The 8116-nt window shown below is 34.8% G+C and overlaps 1 long non-coding RNA gene across 1 annotated transcript; it reads right to left on the reverse strand.

Moving 5' to 3' along the window:
* Positions 1 to 1498: 1498 nt before the first annotated feature.
* LOC133660535 (uncharacterized) lies at positions 1499 to 7136 on the reverse strand. The gene is made up of 6 exons (XR_009827826.1): positions 6978 to 7136; positions 6063 to 6080; positions 5942 to 5968; positions 2284 to 2334; positions 2157 to 2213; positions 1499 to 2092 (listed from the first exon to the last, which is right to left on the reverse strand). It is a non-coding gene; the product is annotated as an uncharacterized LOC133660535 (long non-coding RNA).
* Positions 7137 to 8116: the final 980 nt, after the last annotated feature.

Raw genomic sequence — 8116 nt, forward strand, 5'->3', positions numbered from 1 at the left:
TGCTGTATTAGCTGTACTAAGTTTTTATATGGTGGATCAATCTAGTACTGCACTCCACCTCTCAGCGTTATTGTATACGATACTGACATCTGCTGGTCAAATGATGAAATGACATGATTATTATATACAATACTGCCATCTGCTGGTCAAATGATGGAATGACATGATTATTATATACAATACTTCCATATGCTGGTCAAATGGTGCAACGACATGATTATTATATGTATACACACTACTGCCATCCGCTGGTCAAATGGTAGAACGACATGATTAATATCTACAATTCTAACATCTGGTCTAATGGTGGCAATTAGAGATGTCCGATAATATCGGCCTGACAATATCACGGCCGATAAATGCTTTAAAAAATTGAATATCGGAAATTATCGGTATCGTTTTTTTATTAAATCAACATAAAAAACACAAGATACACTTACAATTAGTGCACCAAGCCAAAAAACCTCCCTCCCCCATTTACACTCATTCACACAAAAGGGTTGTTTCTTTCTGTTATTAATATTCTGCTTCCTACATTATATATCAATACAGTCTGCAAGGGATACAGTCCGTAAGCACACATGATTGTGCGTGCTGCTGCTCCACTAATAGTACTAACCTTTAACAGTTAATTTTACTCATTTTCATTCATTACTAGTTTCTGTGTAACTGTTTTTATATTGTTTTACTTTCTTTTTTATTCAAAAAAATGTTTTTAATTTATTTATCTTTTTTTTTTTTTTTAAAGGACCTTATCTTCACCAGACCTGGTTGTCCAAATTAGGCATAATAATGTGTTAATTCCACGACTGTATATATCGGTATCGGTTGATATCGGTAATTAAGAGTTGGACAATATCAGAATATCGGCAAAAAGCCATTATCGGACATCCCTAGTGGCAAGCCATGATTACTACACACAAAACTGCCATCTGCTGGTCAAATGGTGGAAAGACATGATTATTATATACAATACTGACATGCATCCATCCATTTTCTACCGCTTGTCCCTTTCAGGGTCGCGGGGGGTGGGGGGGTGCTGGAGCCTATCTCAGCTGCATTCGGGCGGAAGGCGGGTACACCCCGACAAGTCACCACCTCATCTCAGGGCCAACAGAGACAGACTTATGCTGGTCTAACGGTGGCAAGACATGAGATATATATATATATCATGTCATATATCATGCACCCCCCGCGACCCTGAAAGGGACAAGCGGTAGAAAATGGATGGATGTCAGTAAGCATTGTATATAATAATCATGTCTTTCCACCATTTGACCAGCAGATGGCAGTATTGTGTGTATGTATATATAGCTATATATACACATGCACACACAATACTGACATCTGCTGGTCAAATGATGGCAGTACTTTGTGTGTGTGTATATATATATTTATATATATACACACACACACACACATACATTCACACACGATACTGCCATCTGCTGGTCAAATGATGGAAAGACATGAAAGGTTTCCAGAAAGAGAACATCACTTAAAAAAAATGTTTATTCAGTAACATTTAGATTAACAATTGGAGTGATAAAAAATGAACATAGCTTAATAGGATGATTGAGTCCACATCATACATGCTTTTTCTGGGATTTTTTTCCTGCTGGCATTAAAGAAAACGGACTAGATCTTGTAATCTAGCATTTCAAAATCATTAAGCAATGACTTTATTACTTAAGCAGTGAAACAGAAACTGTGTCTTCATTTCTCAAATAATGCTGTAGCTGCCTTATAATATCCAAAAGAAAGAAACAAAAAAAACAAACAATCAGACTGCAAAATCCAACATGTGCAGAAATATCTAATGTTCAGCAGTTAAAAAAAAAAGCATTAAGAGGGGAAACACGAGGGGGGCGGGCGGCTACGGGGAACGGACGGCGGTGTCAAAATAGATATGAATGTGAGGACACACCATTTGTTACGTCAAGTGCAAGACAAACCTATAAATGACATTTGTAATATAAAACTTGGTAAAAAATACTTATTTCAAACTGTACAATCACCAAGTACACGGGGGAGGGTGAGGGAGCACGCCAAGGTTCCTTCATGTGGATTAGGTGGCTTCGGCCTTTGCCTCCTGAGGAACACACCAGGAAATGAATGACCTTTTATCTACGGTCTTCTTTTATTTAGTGACAAACCTCAGTCTTGGTGTTGCCGTTCTCTGCTGCCTTGGTCTTCTTTTCTTTGGGTGTCTTCTACAAGAACATAACGAGTCATCATCCAAGCACAGCAGCAGTCTGACTTGTTCTTATTTCATGGTCATACCTTTGCAGCCGCTTTCTTCGTGGCGACCACTGTTGGTTTAGGCTTTGGTTTCTGCAGGACAAGGACTCTTTATTTAACATAGAGACGGAACACTTCTCTGTGCATGCACAGGACAATACTTGTCAGACATGGTTGCTGCTGTAATCTGGTGACAATGATGTATAAACACACTTCATGTGATTTATGTTGTTCATTCTTCAGGACTGCAATTGCATATTTTTTCTGCTCATTTCCTTCTAACAGTATTCAATTTTAACAAAATATATATATATCAGGGGTCACCAACCTTTTTGAAAGCAAGAGCTACTTCTTGGGTACTGATTAATGCGAAGGGCTACCAGTTTGATACACACTTAAATAAATAGCCAATTTGCTCAATTTACCTTTAACTCTATGTTATTATTAATAATTAATGATATTTACACTTAATTGAACGGTTTAAAAGAGGAGAAAACACGAAAAAAATGACAATTAATAGTTTATCTTCAATTTCGACTCTTTAAAATTCAAAATTCAACCGAAAAAAAGAAGAGAAAAACTAGCTAGATCGAATCTTTTTGAAAAAATTAAAAAAAATAATTTATGGAACATCATTAGTAATTTTTCCTGATTAAGATAAATTTTAGAATTTTGATGACATGTTTTAAATCTGCACTTTGTTAGAATATATAACAAATTGGACAAAGCTATATTTCTAACAACGACAAATCATTATTTCTTCTATATTTTCCAGAACAAATTTTTTAAAAGAAATTCAAAAGACTTTGAAATAAGATTTAAATTTGATTCTGCAGATTTTCTAGATTGAATTTTAATCATAATAAGTTTGAAGAAATATTTCACAAATATTCTTCGTCGAAAAAACAGAAGCTAAAATGAAGAATTAAATTAAAATGTATTTATTATTCTTTACAATAAAAAAAAAAATACTTGAACATTGATTTAAATTGTCAGGAAAGAAGAGGAAGGAATTTAAAAGGTAAAAAGGTATATGTGTTTAAAAATCCTGAAATCATTTTTAAGGTTGTATTTTTTCTCTAAAATTGTCTTTCTGAAAGTTATAAGAAGCAAAGTAAAAAAAATAATGAATTTATTTAAACAAGTGAAGACCAAGTCTTTAAAATATTTTCTTGGATTTTCAAATTCTATTTGAGTTTTGTCTCTCTTAGAATTAAAAATGTCGGGCAAAGCGAGACCAGCTTGCTAGTAAATAAATATAATTTAAAAAATCGAGGCAGCTCACTGGTAAGTGCTGCTATTTGAGCTATTTTTAGAACAGGCCAGCGGGCTACTCATCTGGTCCTTACGGGCTACCTGGTGCCCGTGGGCACCGCGTTGGTGACCCCTGATATATATATATATATATATATATATATATATATATATATATATATATATATATATATATATATATATCGTCTGTTAAGACGATAAGGTAAAGATTCCATCTAAATATACCGAAAATAGTGTCTGATTACAAAAAAAAGTCTGTTAAGACTGTTTATATTTTCTTGTCTTTGGTTGCATGTACGCATTGAAGAGCCTTTATTATTATTATGACTTATCAGGATGTAATATGTTGCTGCTTGGTTTACATCCTGTACTTAATTAAACATTATACAACTTTGTTTTTATCTTTAGTCTCTTAATATTTGTACACATACTTCATGACTCAATAAGCTATTATTGCACATTACTTCCGCGCTAAACACGATCAATAATTGATGACATAGAGGTTGTTTTTTTTAAATAAATAAGTGCTGCGTCTCCCCACACCTTTCCAGACACGTTGAATTGTGCAAAGATAGTCATGTGGTGCATTCTGTTAAATGTGTTCAAAATACTTCATTACTACTCGAGATGTCTGATAATATCGGCCGATAAATGCTTTAAAATGTAATATCGGAAATTATCGGTATCGTTTTTTTATTAAATCAACATAAAAAACACAAGATACACTTACAATTAGTGCACCAACCCAAAAAAACCTCCCTCCCCCATTTACACTCATTCACACAAAAGGGTTGTTTCTTTCTGTTATTAATATTCTGCTTCCTACATTATATATCAATATATATCAATACAGTCTGCAAGGGATACAGTCCGTAAGCACTGCATGCTGCTGGTCCACTAATAGTACTAACCTTTAACAGTTAATTGTACTCATTTTCATTAATTACTAGTTTCTATGTAACTGTTTTTATACTGTTTTATTTTTTATTCAAGAAAATGTTTTTAAATTTATTTATCTTATTAAATTGTATTAATTTTTTAGGCATAATAATGTGTTAATTCCACGACTGTATATATCGGTATCTGTAATTAAGAGTTGGACAATATCAGGATATCGGCAAAAAAGCCATTATCGGACATCCCTAATTACTACCATAATCAAACAGATTTTTTTTTATTATTCTACAACATACCTTGCATGCATCACCAAAATTTGATGATACTCAATAATCATCTGGATATTTGCCATTCTTGTAAAATAATATGTTGAGATTGTATGGATATTTGAATGTTATTGTAAAAAGCTGCGTCTAAGAACTAGGGATGTCCGATAATGGCTTTTTGCCGATATCCGATATTGTCCAACTCTTTAATTACCGATATCAACCGATACCGATATCAACCGATATATAGTCGTGGAATTAACACATTATTATGCCTAATTTGGACAACCAGGTATGGTGAAGATAAGGTACTTTTTAAAAAAATTAATCAAATAAAATAAGATAAATAAATTAAAAACATTTTCTTGAATAAAAAAGAAAGTACAACAATATAAAAACAGTTACATAGAAACTAGTAATTAATGAAAATTAGTCAAATTAACTGTTAAAGGTTAGTATTATTAGTGGACCAGCAGCACGCACAATCATGTGTGCTAACGGACTGTATCCCTTGCAGACTGTATTGATATATATTGATATATAATGTAGGAAGCAGAATATTAATAACAGAAAGAAACAACCCTTTTGTGTGAATGAGTGTAAATGGGGGAGGGAGTTTTTTTGGGTTGGTGCACTAATTGTAAGTGTATCTTGTGTTTTTATGTTGATTTAATAATAAAAAAATTTAAAAAAACGATACCAATAATAAAAAAAAAACGATACCGATCATTTCCGATAACATCGGCAGGCCGATATTATCGGACATCTCTAGTACTAACCCTTAACAGTTAATTGTACTCATTTTCATTAATTACTAGTTTCTATGTAACTGTTTTTATATAGCTTTACTTTATTTTTTATTCAAGAAAATGTTTTTAAATGTATGTATCTTATTTAATTGTATTATTTTTTTAGGCATAATAATGTGTTAATTCCACAACTGTATATATCGGTATCTGTAATAAAGAGTTGGACAATATCGGCAAAAAAGCCATTATCGGACATCCCCTAATTACTACCATAATCAAACAGATTTTTTTTTTATATTCTACAACATATCTAAATTTGACGATACTCAATAATCATCTGGATATTTGCCATTCTTGTAAAATAATATGTTGAGACTGCATGGCTATTTGAATGTTATTGTAAAAAGCTGCGTCTAAGAACACATTGTCAGTGAGCAACCGGTGTTGACAAACAGGAAGAACTTTTTTTTAATTTTTTTTTTTAAAGAAGGAGGTATCTAAATGTGTCGTTACCGCTAAGAGGCGCAGGGAAACTCGTCTCTGTGGAGAAGAAGAAGACAAAAATGTAAACCCACAATTATTACACACAGATGTGACTTTCACCATGTTGTTAATTATGTGGATTTATACAAACCTCGGCGGTGGAAGATGACTGGAAAAAAAAAAAAAAAAAGCAGAAAAGAAAAACAAAATTAAAAAGGATTTTACACACCAGAATGACAATTGAGAGCGAAATGCCAACTGTTGTGGCGTGACATGCGCCCTGAACTTCGCGCCTTTATTTGAATTCAAACAGGGGGGGGAGGTGAGCTGTTGCCATGACAACGCGTTGGCGCCATGACAGTTGCCTTTTGTTTTGCATCTTGGCGCGCGGAAACGATGAAACCCCGACGTTCCTAATCCGCTAAACTACCCTTTTTTTTAACGCGGCGATTACACGCCTTCTATTTAATCGAAACCACCGTGTGTACGTTTTAATCTTTTTTTTTCTCCCCCCCCCCAGCAAGAACCGTATCAAGCCGCCCAATTTTAGGCCGCCTGCCCCAGATGGTCGACGTAAACATCCCCAGTTTAAAACAATACGTCACCGTAATGCTTAAAGAGTCAACGTGCTACATGCAATTTTAACGCCAACACTGTAATATTATAATTGCATCAGAATATATTAAAACGCTCGAGCAAAACAAACAAAATACGTCACGTGACCCCCCCCCCTCCCCCTGCCCTTCCCCCCGTCTTCCTCGACTGTCTTCTGGCGCCTAAATCAGCATTTTTGATTGGCAGTCGGAAATGCGCCGCAAATGCAATTTAAATTGTGTAATTGACGCCAAAAATAACGTGATAGCCAAGAAACGCATTAATATTCGTCCAAAAAGTGAGGTTTAGGCTCCAAGTTTCCGCCGCTATGTGGGCGCTCCACTTGCTGCTGTCATGGCGATGACGTTCCACCATAAAAAACCCGCTCCGTTAAAAAAAAATAACACCACCAGCCTACATTATATGCGGGGGGGGGGGATAATATATATTAAAAACAAATTCAAATCCTTACCTTAGCTTTAGCCATGTTGAAAAATGTGAAAATGCGAGCGTGAAAAGTGTGTTTGTGTTCGGCGTCGGGCTCGGTCAGTCAGAGTGGCGTGCGGGCGGGCAGCTGCTTAAAATGGCGCATGTACATCCCGGCTAGGTTTCTCTACTTTATACCAGCAAATGTAAGCACAGAACCAGTTTCAACCAGTTGGCCGAGACGACGCCTCTCATTGGCCCAGGCCGTGTCACGTGTCCACCAGGCCCCACCCATTTGTTTTTTTGTTATCGACACTGTAGTGTTGTGCGAAGTAGCAGTGAAGGCAAATGTTTAGAAGAAAGTCGACGCATTTTATGAGTCAATTGACAAATATAACCAACATATATTTACAGATAATTACTTAAGACGGATTAGTGCGTGTTATTCGCGAGTGTAGATACATGTAGTGGTTTATATAAATGCGTGGTGTGGCCTAGAGCTCATACAACAACCGCTGTGGTATTTTTAGCAGCTCTGGGAAAGCAGCAGATGTATTTTTTTATAGACATGTTTTATCACAGTTTCTTTATAGACATGTTTTATCACAGTTTCTTTATAGACATGTTTTATCACAGTTTCTTTGGACGAGAGGTCAATAAAAGTTGTGGTATTTAATAAATATGGGATGTCCGAGAATGGATTTTTGCCGATATCCGATATTGTCCAACTCTGTAATTACCGATACCGATATAATAATAATAATAATAATACCTGGGATTTATATAGCGCTTTTCTAAGTACCCAAAGTCGCTTTACATGTTAAAAAATATATACAGTTATATATAGGGATGTCCGATAATAAATGCGTTAAAATGTAATATCGGAAATTATCGGTATCGGTTTTTTTATTATCTGTATCGGGTTTTTTTTTTTTTTATTAAATCAACATAAAAAACACAAGATACACTTACAATTAGTGCACCAACCCAAAAAACCTCCCTCCCACCATTTCTTTCTGTTATCAATATTCTGGTTTCTACATTATATATCAATATATATCAATACAGTCTGCAAGGGATACAGTCCGTAAGCACACATGATTGTGCGTGCTGCTGCTCCACTAATAGTACTAAACTTTAACAGTTAATTTTACTCATTTTCATTAATTACTAGTTTCTATGTAA

The sequence above is a fragment of the Entelurus aequoreus genome, linkage group LG11 (genome assembly GCF_033978785.1).
Source record: "Entelurus aequoreus isolate RoL-2023_Sb linkage group LG11, RoL_Eaeq_v1.1, whole genome shotgun sequence".
Classification (NCBI taxonomy): domain Eukaryota; kingdom Metazoa; phylum Chordata; class Actinopteri; order Syngnathiformes; family Syngnathidae; genus Entelurus; species Entelurus aequoreus.